Source organism: Pseudonaja textilis, chromosome 4 (genome assembly GCF_049901715.1).
Source record: "Pseudonaja textilis isolate UNSWEBS1 chromosome 4, rPseTex1.2, whole genome shotgun sequence".
NCBI classification, from domain to species: domain Eukaryota; kingdom Metazoa; phylum Chordata; class Lepidosauria; order Squamata; family Elapidae; genus Pseudonaja; species Pseudonaja textilis.
The window spans coordinates 86,551,053-86,566,464 of NC_141993.1; positions in this window are offsets into that span (position 1 = coordinate 86,551,053).

The following is a 15,412-nucleotide window of genomic DNA, read 5'->3' on the forward strand; positions in this document are numbered from 1 at the left end:
TCTGTTATTCCAATTTTAAGTTTCTATTCACTTTAGAGGCAAAACTTTCGAGACAAAATTTGGACAGGCAAGAGAGATTTTTTTTTTTTCTGTTCAGTTCCCCGTCTGGTTTTCCAGCATTACCACCAACCCAAACAGTGGAACTTTTGCAGAAAAAAAAGGGGTTTTTTTTAAAAAAATAGCAATGTGTCTTTGGCAGAGCCGCGTTCTCCGTCTGGGTGGTACTAGTCCCAACATTTCCCCATAAATATTGGCAGTGCCTCCGCTGTGTCCATATTGAATGCTTCCAAATATTTCTGCGCAACTTCTCTCTGGGAAAAAAAAAGAAAAAGAAATGCTTGCATTATTTAGCCTCAAGTAACTTCCTGGATAGTCTTTTAGCTGCGAGAAGGAAAGTGGAGATGGTACACAAAAGTCATAATTGAACAATACATTCCATTCTGGTGCAATAAATATTCCCCTTGCTAGCTGGGGAATTCTGGGAATTGAAGCCTTAAAGTTGTCAAGGTTGGACACCCCTGGTCTAAATCACCTCTTATTTGTTGGTTTATTAAATTTGTGTGCCATGACCTCACTGTCATGCCACTTACAATTCGATAAAAACAATACGATCAACGTTTAGAATCTGAACAGAATAGAGCTGGAAGGGGATTTTGAGGTCTTCTAGTCCAGCCCCTTGCTGCATAAGGCTGCTTTTGAGACTCTATGCCATTTTAGAGAAATGACTGTCCAGTCTCTTCTTAAAAGCCTCTAGGGATGGAGCATCCCATAATTTCTGGAGGAAAGTCGTTCCACTGATTGTTCAGTCAAGAAATTTCTCCTTTATTCTAGTCTGGTCCTTTCTTTTGTTAGTTTTCATCCATTGTTTCTTGGCTGGGGAAAATAGGTTGGCCCCTTCCTCTCTGTGACAGCCCCTCAAATACTGGAAGACTGCTATCATGTCATCCCTAGTTAAGTGAGGAACTAATACCGCTCTATAAAGCCTTAGTAAGACCACACCTAGAGTACTGCATCCAGTTTTGGTCACCAGACTATAAAAAAGATGTTGAGACTCTAGAAAAAGTGCAGAGAAGAGCAACCAGGATGATGAGGGGACAGGAGGCTAAAACATACAACGAACGGTTGCAGAAACTGGGCCTGTCTAGTCTAGGGAAGAGGAGGACCAGGGGAGACAGGATAGCAACCTTCCAGTATTTGAGGTGCTGCCACAGAGAGGAGGAAGGGGTCAAGCTATTTTCTAAAGCACTTGTAGGCCAGACAGGGAATAATGGATGGAAACTGAACAAGGAGAGATTCAACCTGGAAATAAGGAGAAACTTTCCGACAGTGAGAACAATCAACCCATGGGACAGAAGTTGCCTTCGGAAGTTGTGGGAGCTTCATCACTGGAGGCTTTCAAGAAGAGATCTGTCAGAAATGGTGTAGGGTCTCCTGCTTGGGTGGTGGGGGTGGGGGGGTTGGACTAGATGACCTACAAAATCCCTTCCAACTCTGATTATGTTTTATCTGTTATAGTCCTTTTCATTAAACTAGACATACCCAATTCCTGCAACCATTCTTGATACAAATCATCTTAGTTGCTCTTAGTTGATGGTTTAAAACAGTCAGACAATAAATAGAACCTTAACATGAGTAAAGAAATAGGTAAGATAGCAGGGAGTGGGGGAATGATGTATAATGGACTGGAGATGGGATCTTCTAGTTAATCCAGTAATCACCTCCAGAATGGCACACACCCCATCCCAGGCAGGGGAACCAAATTTGCATCTCTACACAGAAACCCGGCAGCTCTACCCAGACATTAGCACACACAGTTTCCCTGCAGAACAAAAGAAATCTGCATGCCTTGGTCCTCTTTTCTGGCTGATTGTTTTTCCTTGCAGGGGTGGGGGGGAGGAAAAAGGCAGCAAATGTGGAATTGGCCCCCTTTTGCTCCCACTGAAGATCTGGGCCTGGAAATAGCTGCTAATGGGGTTGCTCTGTTGATGGGCTGGCACCACTTTGCACTCTGTTTGCAGGGGACTAAAGGATCCTGCCGGGTGCCAAGTATGTGAGATGGAAGTGAGAGGAGGAGGAGGAGGAGGAGGAGGAGGAGGAGGAGGAGGAGGAGAAGCAGAGCGGGAGGCATGAGAAGAAGAAGAAGAGGAGGAGGAGGAGGAGGAGGAGGAGGAAGAAGAAGAAGAAGAAGAAGAAGAAGAAGAAGAAGAAGAAGAAGAAGAAGAAGAAGAAGAAGAAGAAGAAGAAGAAGAGGAGGAGGAGGAGGAGGAGGAGGAGGAGGAGGAGGAGGAGGAGGAGGGGAGGAGGAGGAGGAGGAGGGAGGGGGGGTGAGGGTTGGACAATCCCCTTCAATCTAGATTAGACTATGGTTCATATTGTTGCAAAAGGGCAACTACATGGAAGAGAGTATGTAGGCTTGTTGTGGGTTTCCAGATCTACACTGAGTAGAATCATAAAATCATAGTGCTCAAAGGAACCTCAGAGGTCTTCTAGTCCAACCCCCCTGCTCAAGGCAGGAGCCTCCTACCATCTCAGGCACATGGTTGTCCAATCTCTTCTGAAAAACTTCTTCTGAATAACCCCAGGAGCCAAACTATTCCACTCTTATTACTGCAATTGTTCCCCCTGTCAGAAAAGTTCTCCGTGCTTCTAGATTGGATCTCTCTTCAGCGATCACTCAACCGTTATTTCTTGTCCCGCTCTCTAGTGACAGGCGATACGCTGGATTGGAAAAGGGTGAGTTGGTTGGTGGCTAACTTTCTTGCTTTGGAGATTCAGTGCAAAGCAGATCCCGTCTCAGAAATTGTTGAGTAGGGGACCCTGTTGGCTTGGAGCCTTTCAGAGGTGGTGGCACCATCATCCTCAGACTGCGTGCCCCAGAATCTCACGCTCAAGAAAACTAGCTGGCATCCACATTCCTTTCCAATTTTAAGATTCAATCGTTTCCTTTCACGCTTCCCTGGAAAATTATCTCCTTCATGCAGAGGGTTCTGTTTATTTCTGAGTGCCAGGGCATTAAAAAGGGAAAAAATAAATCTTTTTTTTTTTTTTGCACAAGTAGTGCTACTGCTTTATTGTTCAGTTGCTAAGTTGTGTCTGATTGCTCACGACCCCATGGACCCTATCACACCAAAGGCCCTGCTGTCCTTCATGGTCTCCTGGATTTGGGCCAAATCCCTGTTCACTGCATCCATGGCTTTTATCTAACCATCTCATCCTCTGCCGTTCCCTTTCTCCTTCTCTCTTCCATCTTTCCCAATATCAGGGTCTTCTGCAAGGAGTCCTCTCTTCTCATTTGGTGGCCAAAGGAGTTGAGCTTCAGCTTCAGGATCTGCCCTTCCCCCCCCAAAAAAACAGAGTCAGGGTTGATTTCCTTCAGGATTGACTGACTGGATCTCCTTGCAGTCTAAGGGACTCTCAGAATCTTCTCCAGCACCACAATTTGAGAGCATCAATTCTTCACTGCTCAATCTTCCTTATTGTCCAACTCTCACAGCCCATTTCAGAAGCGATTCTTGACTTCTGATTGAACGAGGAAGAAAGATAAAAACTCTGCCTTGATTTTTGTTGTTGTTCAATCGCTCAGTTGTGTCCAACTCTTCACAAGCCCATGAGCATCATGGCCTCCCCATTCCCCGTCATCCCCTGTCTCCCGGAGATCTCCAAATTCACGTTCCTTTGCATCAGTGACCCTATCTAACCATCTCGTTCTCTGTCGTTCCTTTTTCCCTTTTCCCTTCCATCTTTTCCAACATCCAGGTCTTTTTCAACGAGAGAGCACTATCGCAAGGGGCCTTAAAAATATGTCTTCATTTACTTACCTGATATCAATTTATTTATTTACTTCGTTACAGAAATTTACATGGCCCTCCCCAGCTCATATGCAAGTGACTCCGGGCAATATACAACATTAAAAATATCTGCAACCTTACAAGCCCCATAGAACAAAATAGACATATTTTCCATGCTTCCTGAAACAGGTGCTATCTTTGATTCCAACACGGGGCACAGTCCCATTTTCCAAAACCTCTGAAGGAATCTGGTGCCTGCTTTTTTCTTCTACTTTCAAATTAACACATTTTAACCCAAAGCATTTGGGAGCTGCCCTCCGTGAGTAGGGAAGAGAGGCCTCTAAATTTGACAAATTCAGAATAAATAAATAAATAAGCTGCTTTCAGTATTTTGCTACCAGAAACTAGCATAACTCTTCTCCTCCCTCCCCGCCCCCACAAAAAAACCCCTTTGGTTATTGGATTAACCCAGCATCCTGTCTGCTAATCGAATCTATAATTCCCCCGCCTGGTTTGAGTTTGTACACCTTGTCTTGAGGTAGCTGTTCGGTCAATCGCAGTGTGTGCAAAGTAAAAAATGAAATAAAATAAAACCTTGAAAGAGTTCAAACTCCCCAGACACCGGACCTATCCACGTGCTATTGTCCCCAATTCTTGGGACCCGTCTTCCTCCCTCCCTGCCTTTTCAAAAACCCCGGGTTATCATCCTGACATTAAAGCCATCCTGTTAGCATTGCCTGCAGGAGGTCAGAGTGGAATTGGGGTCTTGTGGGGGCGGGGGTGGGTGGGGGAATGAGGTTCTTTTGAAGCTGGACAAAGTGGGGAAACAAAGAAAAAGTTTGAGTGGCTAATCTTTCAACAAACAGACAGACTTAGCGGGGAGGCCTCCCTTGGTGAAGGGAGAGCCAGTTTGGAGAAGGCAGGGATGGGTGTACCCTCTGCAAGCATTCATACAACCCATTTAACTTGGCTTTTGGAATTTGTCTCCAGGAGTTGTGGGAGTTCCACCTCTGGAGGTTTTTAAGAAGAGATTGGACAACTAGTTGTCTGAAATGGTACAGGGAAAAGGCCTCCAAACTTGACAGCTTTAAGACTTGTGGACTTCAACTCCCAGAATTCCTGAGCCAACGGGTCTGGGAGTTGAAGTCCACAAGTCTTAAAGCTGTCAAGTTTGGAGACCCCTAGTATAGGGTCTCCTGCTTGAGCAGGGGGTTGGAGTAGAAGACCTCTAAGGTCCCTTCTAACTCTGTTGTTCTGCTGCAACAGTTGTCAATTGTAAAAGTCATGTTTGTTTTTTTTAAATCAGTGCCATTTTAGCTTTGAACGATCACTAAACAAATAGTTGAGGGCTACTTGTAGTAAGCCTTCCCATGATCTAAATATCTATGGAGATTCTCAGTCCTCCAGGTCCTGGTTATCCCAATGGCGCTTTTTTTTCAAGAGGCAACTGAACTTTCTGGTTTTATCTTTTGAAGACGCTTCGCTTTTCATCCAAAAAGCTTCTTCAGCCCTGACTGGATTCCATTCCCTACCATTGTCAGGGTTCCAAGTAACGCCCCCAACGGAATCAGGCGTTTTCCTCAAAGTAAAGATTTATTAGGTAGGTCATATTGACACCTCTGGGGAAACCCAACTGTAAACCCCCTCACGTTTCCCCCAAGTTAAAAATACATTTTTCCTCCTCCTGCCCATGCAGACCATCACATGTCCCAACCAAGGCACCGTCCAAAGTTCATCCCAACTCAACATCCCGCCTCCTCACACCTGGTGGGAACGTCCTTGGTTCTCAGAGGAAAGAATTTTATTTTGGCTACAAAGGCCTCCTTATCTCTCCCTTCCCCCTCCCGCTCACACAGCTTGCTCAGCTTCCACTGTGGCGGCCCTGTAGATGCCGGGGGCCGGGGAAAATGGCGCCAGGGCTGGCAAACAGAGCTGAAGAAGCTTCTTGGATGAGAAGCGAAAAGTCTTCAAAGAAGAAACAAAGGAAGTCTACTTGCCTCTTGAAAAAAAAAGCACAACTGAGACTTCTCACGGTCTGTCCACCAATTAGGGGATATATGAAAAGAGAATCCACTGAGCTTTAAATAATCTTACTTTGTACATACTCAAGCAGCTCTTGTAGCATCAGATGCAGAGGTGGCATTCAGAAGGTTCTGATCAGTTCTGGAGAACCAGTAGCGGAAATTTTGAGTAGTTCGGAGAACTGACAAATAGCACCTCTACCTGGAGATTTGACAGTATCCTTCCCCTGCCACACCCACCAAGCCACGCCCACAGAACTGGTAGTAAAAAAAATTTGAATCCCACCACTGATCAGATGGTGTCCTTTGGAAAAATAAATCAGCTCTGTTTTAAGTACATGCATTCCTGCATTCGGATGTGCTGTTTGTGGTTTGTTAGATAGATAGATAGATAGATAGATAGATAGATAGATAGATAGATAGATAGATAGATAGATAGATAGATAGATAGGCAGGCGGAAGGAAGGAAGGAAGGAAGGAAGGAAGGAAGGAAGGAAGGAAGGAAGGAAAGAAAGAAAGAAAGAAAGAAAGAAAGAAAGAAAGAAAGAAAGAAAGAAAGAAAGAAAGAAAGAAAGAAAGAAAGAAAGAAAGAAAGAATTCTTTATTGGCTAAGTGTGATTGGACACACAAGGAATTTGTCTTGATGCAAATGCTCTCAGTGTACATAAAAGAAAAGATACATTCGTCAAGAGTCAAGAATCATCAGGTACAACACTTAATAATAGTCATAGGGTACAATAAGCAATCAAATCATACTAGGAAACAGTTAGGATACAAGCAACAAAGTTACGGTCATAAGTCATAAGTGGGAGGAGATGGGTGAAAGGAAGGATGGGAAGATTAACAGTAATAGTAGTGCAGACTTTGTAAATAGTTGTACAGTGTTGAGGGAATTATTTGTTTAGCAGAATGATGGCTTTCAGGGGAAAAACTGTCCTTGTGTCTAGTTGTTCTGGTGTGCAGTGCCCTATAGCGTCGTTTTGAGGGTAGGAGTTGAAACAGTTTGTGTCCGGGATGTGAGGGGTCTGTAACTATTTTCACAGCCCTCTTTTTGACTCCTGCAGTATACAGGTTCTCAATGGAAGGCAGGTTAGTAATAATGTTTGTTGTTGTTATTGTTGTTTGCAGTCCTAATTACTCTCTGGAGTCTGTGTCTGTTTTGTTGGGTTGCAGAACCAAACCAGACAGTCATAGAGGTGCGGATGACAGGCTCAATCATTCCTCTGTAGAACTGTATGAATATGCATTTCCTCTTCTTGTACACCTCCTGAGCTCCTCCAGAAAAGCACAGGACTGAAATAAAGGAACCCAATAAAAAGATGGCGTCAAACAGTTAGATCTCCAACCGGCACACCGGTTTGCACACTTCGCCTGGGTGTGTAAGCCGAGGCAAGCTGGGCGAAGAAATGGAATTCTTTCTCACCGCTCTGCGAAACCTGCCTCCAAATATTTGCTTCCATCCATCTCCTGATCTCCCTGTGTGGCAGGTCTCTCTCCCGGAGAGGTGATGCTAGCAAGCCCTGACTTTTCAAACACCCTTCCCGGGATATAGCCGGTGTCATTAAATCTTCCCTTTCTAATGCATTCAAGTAATCCTTATGCCAAACATACTTTCCTTCCTCCCTTTCCTGGGCTACCAACACGGGGCTTGGAGAAGCTGCAAAGATGGTGAGGAAACAGCTGGCTCCTTTGATCTCCTCTGAACCTGGAAGCTGGTTCTGGTATGGCCAAATTGGAACGGGAGGATGAGGTGGGGGACGAGGTGGAGAGAGATTTTTACAAGGGACTCCATTCCTGGTAAATAGATAGGGATGAAATGGAGGTAGTGACAGATTTTATTTTCCTGGGCTCCAAGATCACCATGGATAGGGACTGCAGCCAAGAAATTAAAAGACGCTTGCTCCGGGGGAGGAAAGCTATGGCAAATCTAGACAGCATACTAAAAAGCAGAGACATCACCCTGCCCACAAAAGTGCCTATAGTCAAGGCTGTGGTTTTCCCAGTTGCGATGTATGGCTGTGAAATTTGGACCATAAGGAAGGCTGAGTGCCAAAATATAGAGGCCCTTTGAACTCTGGTGCTGGAGAAGACTCCGGCGAGTCCCTTGGATTGTGAGGTGACCCAACCGGTCAGTCCTAGAGGAGATCCACCCTGACCGCTCTTTAGAAGGCCAGATCCTGAAGATGAAACTCAAAGACTTCGGCCACCTAATGAGAAGGAAGGACGGACTCCCTGGAGAAGAGCCTAATGCTGGGAACGATTGAGGGCAATAGAAGAAGAAGGGGAGAAGGCAGAGAATGAGGGGGCTGGATCAGAGGTGGTATTCAGCAGGTTCTGACCAGTTCTGGAGAACCGGTAGCGGAAATTTTGAGTAGTTTGGAGAACCAGCAAATCCCACCTCTGACTGGCCCTGCCCCCTCTATTCTCTGCCTCCCGAGTCCCAGCTGATTGGCTGGGTCTTCTTTGGTTGCCCCGCACAGGAGAACGGAGCTGGAAAGCAGGTTAGCGGGATGGGGAGGGAATGGGGATTTTGCAGTATATCCTGCCACGCCCACCAAACCACGCCCACCACACCAACACCTACCCCATCAAGCCATGCCACACCCATCAAGCCAAGCCACGCCCACCAAGCCACACCCACAGAACCAGTAGTAAAAAAATTTGAATCCCACCACCGGGCTGGATGGAGTCACTGAAGCAGTCGGCGTGAGCTTAAATGGACTCGAGAAGATGGTAGCGGACAGGAAGGGCTGAAGGAAAGCAGTCCATAGAGTCGTGATGGGTCGGACACGACTTCACAACTAACAACAACAACCCAAGTGTTAAACTGCCACCCTGCCTGGTCTCCTAAAAAAAGCCACCTCGAATCCAGCAGGCCTGCAACTTGAGTGTCAAAGAAGCCATTTGTCTCAGGCTAAGGACTGCACTCAGTGCATAAGAGAAGAGTCGGAGCTCAAAGATTATTTACATGCGCACGTCCTGTTGATTATTTGCTTTGGCGGCGGGGGGGGAGTTGTTGGGTGAATAACGGTTCAAAAAAGGTAATGGGTTGTCTGCCATAGTTTGTTTGTGGAAAAAACTGGCCAAGGTTTAGCCAATTCCTGGTTTACATTAGCGATGATCAACGTTTCGGATGGGCAGAAAATATACTTTTCAGTGATCTGACGTCTGAAGTTTAATTTCTGGAAAACCCAATGCAACCTTGTAAAAAATTCCTGGCGGAAGGCTGGATCCTAAAAAGACCTGTTCTATTCTGACTTTTCTCTGATAGGAGGAAATTCCCTTTTGAAGCTGAGGGTGGGGTTAAGAAACGGTGGGGTTAAGAAACGGTGCAATTGTTGGCTTAAATTACATATAATGCCATATAACGGGTAACAAATCTGTTAAAACGGTAATATGTGGATTTTGTGCTTGAGGTGGGGAGGAAAAATGAAACTTTGATTTTGAGTTTTGCGGTGTGTTGTTATAGTAATGGCTAGTATATATTATGATGAAAACGCCAAAAAAAAAAGTGGCCAGTTGTTAGTGCCTTATCCTACTGTGCTAAAAAGTATTACAAATCAACGCTTTTCTTTCTTCTTCCCCTTTCCCTCTAGAATGTTCCCCTTGCTTTGCTTTCATTTTTCTTTGCATTTGATATTTTGATGAACTAATAAAAATTTTAAAACCAGAGAAACAACCCAAACTGAGCCCCTGCTACCAGTTTGCTTACATCAAATAAATGATTTTCAATGAATGACACCGGACTGAGCATGTTTTAAAGTTTTAATGGCAAAGGAATCCTTATTTTAAGCAACTTCCAAGCTAAGACACTTTTGCCTTCGGTCACAGAATTGTGCGTTGGAGTGATGCAGAATCTCCCATTTTACTCATTCATTCATTCATTCATTCATTCATTCATTTATATACAGTAGTCCTTGATTTACAGCCAGGATTGAAGCCAACATTTTTGTTGCTGGGCGAGATGGTTGTGAAGTGAATTTTGCCCAATTTTATGACCCTCCTTGCTACAGTGGTTAAGTAAATCACTGCAGTTGTTCAGTGAGAAACACGGTTGTTAAGTGAATCCAGTTTCACCATTGGCTTGGCTTGTCGGAAGGTCACCGAAGGGGATCCTGTGACACACACACACACACGCCCCGGTGACCCTGCAACTGTCATAAATATCAGCTAGCTTACCAAGGGCCTGAATTTTGATCATGTGACCATAAGGATGCTGCAATGGTCATAAATGTGGAAAATGGTCATAACTTAGGTAACTTTTTTTCAAACAGTAACTAAATGAACTGTTATAAACATAGAGATGATAGATAGATAGATAGATAGATAGATAGATAGATAGATAGATAGATAGATGATAGAAGATAGATGAAAGGTAGGTAGGTAGATATAGATAGTAGATAAATAGAGGATAGGTAGATAGTTAGGTCGATAGTAGATGATAGACAGATAGACAGAGATGATAGAAAGAGAGAGAGATGATAGAAAGAGAGAGAGAGATGATAGACAGATGATAGAGATAGATAGATAGATAGATAGATAGATAGATAGATGATAGATAGATAGATAGAGTATAGATAGATAGATAGATAGAGGATAGATAGATAGTTAGTGATAGTAGATGATAGACAGATAGACAGAGATGATAGAAAGAGAGAGAGAAGAGAGAGGAGAGATGATAGACAGATGTAGGATAGAAGATAGGATAGATAGATAGATAGATAGATAGATAGATAGATAGATAGATAGATGTAGGTAGGTAGGTAGATGTAGATAGTAGATAAATAGAGGATAGGTAGATAGGTCGATAGTAGATGATAGACAGATAGACAGAGATTATAGAAAGAGAGAGAGTTGATACATATAGAGAGAGATGATAGACAGATGGTGATAGAGATAGATAGATAGATAGATAGATAGATAGATAGATAGATAGATAGATAGATAGACAGACAGACAGACAGAGATAGGCAGGCAGGCAGGCAGGCAGGCGGAGATGATAGAGAGAAAGAGAGAGAGGACCAGTATTGGGTCTCCTGCTTGACCAGGGGATTGGACTAGAAGACCTCTAAGGTCCCTTCCAATGATGTCATTCTGTTAAGTTAAGATGATAGACAGATAGACAGTAGATAGATTGGTAGATATAAATAGAGAGAGACAGACACAGACAGACAGACAGACAGACAGAGACTTATCTACATATTAAGATTAATATATACTGTAGATATAGATAGATGTAAACAGATACACACACACATATGCATACTTGCTATACATATGCATACACGTTATACATATGCATACACATACACATTATACATATGCATACACGTTATACATATACATATGCATATACATATATACATATACATAGCAGACAATGCCAAAAAGCCATCAAGAATATTTGGGGTAGGTGAGCCAGGCCAAATGACCAAATAGCGAATAAACAAGAATTCTAGCTCCAAATGCATTGTCGTCTGACATCCTATCCCACAACAATTGAAATGGCTGTGCAGGAAATCCTATTGAGGAGAGAGCCAAGGTAATCTGCCAATTGAGGGCTCTTTAGCGGGCAGAAAAATCTCTTCTACATATGAAGGAGAAAGAAATCTCGCAAACGCTTGAAGGCAGGGAGAAAAAGGTTTAAAATGTGAGCGGAAAATGAAAATTCCCTTCCCCCGCTCCGGTGTAAAGTTATTGCAAGTTGGGCTCTTCAATCCTTCCCCCCGTTGTAGGAGCTGTGAGGTCTTAGTAGCTGCTTGTCAAGCTGTACCTTTCATGATCTGCATTGTGGGCATATGGTTAAGCCCCCACCTAAGCAGTCCCCACCTTGATCCAGTAATCAAATTACAGGTAGACTTACAACCATTCATTTAGTGACCGTTTATAGTTACAACTGCACCGGGGAAAAAAGTGACTTGTGACCATTTCTCACACGCTCACAGGGGAGAAGCAACCCAGAACTAAGGGTTGCTTTCAGAAGTTGCGGGTGCGCCATCATTGAAGGCTTTTAAGAGGAGACTGGACAGCCACTTGTCCGAAATGGCATAGGGTCTCCTGCTTGAGCAGGGGGTTGGACTAGATGACCTCCAAGGTCCCTTCCAACTCTATTCTGTTCTTTTTTTAAAAAAAAAATCACTAGTTCTTATCCGGTCTCAGTTGCCTCTTTTCCAGCCCCTGACAGTATCCTAAGGAAACGGATGCCAAAACCCACCAGATCTGAGCGACGGCTGGGTGGGGAATTCTGGGAGTTGAAATCCAAACATCTTAAAAGTTGAGAAACATTTGATTCGATCCAACTTGAAGCTGCCTTTTGATCCTGCTGAAATAAGCAGGAAAATAACTTATTTCAACAGCTAAGGGGCTGCTAAAGATGACTTTAACCACTCTCACTTCTGGGCTGGGTATGAGGTGAACACAATGTTCGGACCTACAGCTGGGAGCAAATTTGTGCTACTCTTTGGTGCAAGTGGGAAGAACTCACTAAGTGGCAGGAGTTCAGGACATATTTATTTACAGAGCTAGGAAGTAAAAAGGAAAAGCTCGCCTTCTCCTTTTAGTCACAGTCCTCGACTTACGATGGTTCATTTAGTGACCGTTCAAATGTTACAACGGCATTGAAAAAAGTGACCTATGACCGTTTTTCACACATACAACCTTTGTGGCATCCCCACGATCACAGGGTCAACATTCAGATGCCTGGTAACTGGTTCATATTTACTCTGACAAAGTAAAGTCAATGGGAAGCCGGATTCATTTAACAACCAGGTTACAAATTTATCCATCGCAGTGATTCACTTCACAAAGGTTGTTAAAATCAGGCAACAAATGCCTCACTTAACAACAGGAATTTTGGGCACAGTTGTGGTCCTAAGTTCAGGACTGCCTGTGTAGGAAGATTCCTCCCAGCCAGCCCAATCTTTCCTTTCTGATCCTTTTATTTTTGCAATATTTTGTTATTTTATTCAGAAAGTTAAAATGCAAGTGTGAGAGAAAGAGAGAGAGAAAGAGAAAAAGAGAGAGGGAGAGAGAGAGAGAGACTTAAAAAAAAAAATAAGAATCTGGAACTTTTTATCAAAGGCTATAAACAAAGACTGTAAGGTTTATTGTCTTTTAAACTTACTTGGAGATGGGAACAAGAAACCTACGGATATAAAATAAATAACACCTCCCCAAATCTTGCTATAGAACACCTGGCATATATCCCCTCCTCCTTCTCTCTCTTGGTCTCTCTCTCTCTGTTTTACCCCATTATTTTACAGGAAGTTCCTTCATCATTCCAACACATTGCTCAGTCATGCTGGAGCGTTTTCATGCTGAAGATGAGGAAAATAATAAAATCCATGTGTTATAGACAAAACACAGCTGGTTCACTTCCATGCTGACCAAGCCTGTTCCCGGCCCCCTTCGCTCTCACCTCACTTCTGTTACCTTGCAAGTTGAGGCTTGACTGCACGAGGACTAGAAAATTTCCACTCCTCCAGTTAGTATGGATGGATGTTTGACATTCTCCAGCCTTCCCCTTTCTCTTTCTCTTTGTTTCTCTCCCTCCCTCCCTCTTTCTTTCTTTCTTTCTTTTCTTCCTTCCATCCTTCCTTCCTTTCTCTTTTTTCTTTCTTTCTTCCTTTCTTTTTCTCTTCTCTCTTTCTCTCTCTGAATTTCTGTTTTTTCCTCTCTCTTTCTCTCTCTGTGTGTGTGTGCTTCTCACTCTGTTTCTTTCACCCTCTGTCTTTCTATGTCTTTCACTCTCTGTGTGTTCCTCTCTCTCGCTTTCCCATTCTGTTTTTTATGTGTGTATCTCTCTCTCTGCTTCTCACTTTTTCTTTCACCTCTGTCTTTCTATCTTTCTCTCTCTCTTTCTCTCTGTTTTTCTCTCTCTTTCCCACCCTTGTTTTTTTCTCTGTGCGTCTCTCTTCTCTCTGCTTCTCACTTTTTCTTTCACCCTCTGTCTTTCTCTCTTTCTCTCTCTCTTCTCTCTTTCCCACCCTTGTTTTTTTCTCTGTGCGTCTCTCTCTCTCTCTGCTTCTCACTTTTTCTTTCACCCTCTGTCTTTCTCTCTTTCTCTCTCTCTTTCTCTCTTTCCCACCCTTGTTTTTTTCTCTGTGCGTCTCTCTCTCTCTCTCTCTGCTTCTCATTCTGTTTATTTCACCCTCTGTCTTTCTATCTTTCTCTCTCTCTCTTTCTCTCTGTATTTTTCTCTCTCTCTCTCTTTCCCACTTTCTGTTTTTCTCAGTATGTATTTCTCTCTCTCTCTCTCTCTCTTTCTCTCTTTCCCACCCTTGTTTTTTTCTCTGTGCGTCTCTCTCTCTCTCTCTCTCTCTCCCTGCTTCTCATTCTGTTTCTTTCACCCTCTGTCTTTCTATTTTTTTCTCTCTCTCTTTCTCTCTGTATTTTTCTCTCTCTCTCTCTTTCCCACTTTCTGTTTTTCTCAGTGTGTATTTCTCTTTCTCTCTCTCTCTCTCTCTCTTTCTCTGTGTGTGTGTTTCTCTCCATCTCTCCCATCGTATCCTGCAGGGGAGAAAGAAGGAGGCCAGCTAAAATCAACCACATGTACAACAGTTATGGATTTCTCCAGCAGAAGATGGTGAAGAGAAGAGAGACCAATGTTTTCCTTTTTTAAAGATGACTCACTTAAAGCACGCTGCCCAAAGTTCAATCCTGACCGGCTCAAGGTTGACCGGGGACAATAATGCTGATTCTGTAAAACACTTAGAGAGAGCTGTCAAGCACGGTAACGTGCTATATAAGTCTAAGTGCTATTACTACATCATGTCAAGTAGTTCTGAGGGCAGCTGCCCTGAACATTCAATAAACTTCACCTGCTTTGCAGGCAGGGACAGCGGTAAATCCCCAGAAAGTTTAGGACTATTGTTCCATTGGCAACCTACTAACTATGTGTTGGGTTGCCAGCTAAACTAGAAAGAGAAAACTGAAAGAGATAAAGAAGTAAGCTTTGTTAAAGCTAACCATGGCATGGCACGTTGGGTGAATTCACCCACCAAGTCTGACCTGGTTACGCATGCTGTGTGAACCTAGCCATCACCTCTACCCTTTGTTTCATTCGAATTTCCAAGTCCCTACACCCCTTCCTTCCTTTTTCTTTCCTCCCTTCCTTCCTTCCCTCCCTTCCTTCCCCCTCCTCCTTCTCTTCTCTCCCTCTCTCCCTTCCTCCTCTCCCTCTCTCCTTCCCCCTCCTCCCTTCCTCCTCCTCCCTTCCTCTGTCCTCTTCCTTCCTTCCCCTTCCTTCCCTTCCTTTCTTTCCTTCCTCCCTCCTCCCTCCCTCCTTCCCCCTCCTCCTTCTCTCCTTCTCTCCCTTCCTCCTCCTCTCCCCTCTCCTTCCCCCTCCCTCCCTTCCTCCTCCTCCCTTCCTCTTCCTTCCTCTTCCTTCCTTCCTTCCTTTTCCTTCTTTCCTTCCTTCCCTCCCCTCCCTTCCTCCCCCCTCCTCCTTCTCTTCTCCCCTCTCTCCCTTCCTCCTCCTCCTCTCCTCCCCTTCCCCCCTCCCTCCCTTCCTCCTCCTCCCTTCCTCTGTCCCTCTTCCTTCCTCCTTCCTTCCTTCTTCCTTCCTTCCTTTTCCTTCCTCCCCCTTCCTTCCCCCTCCTCCTC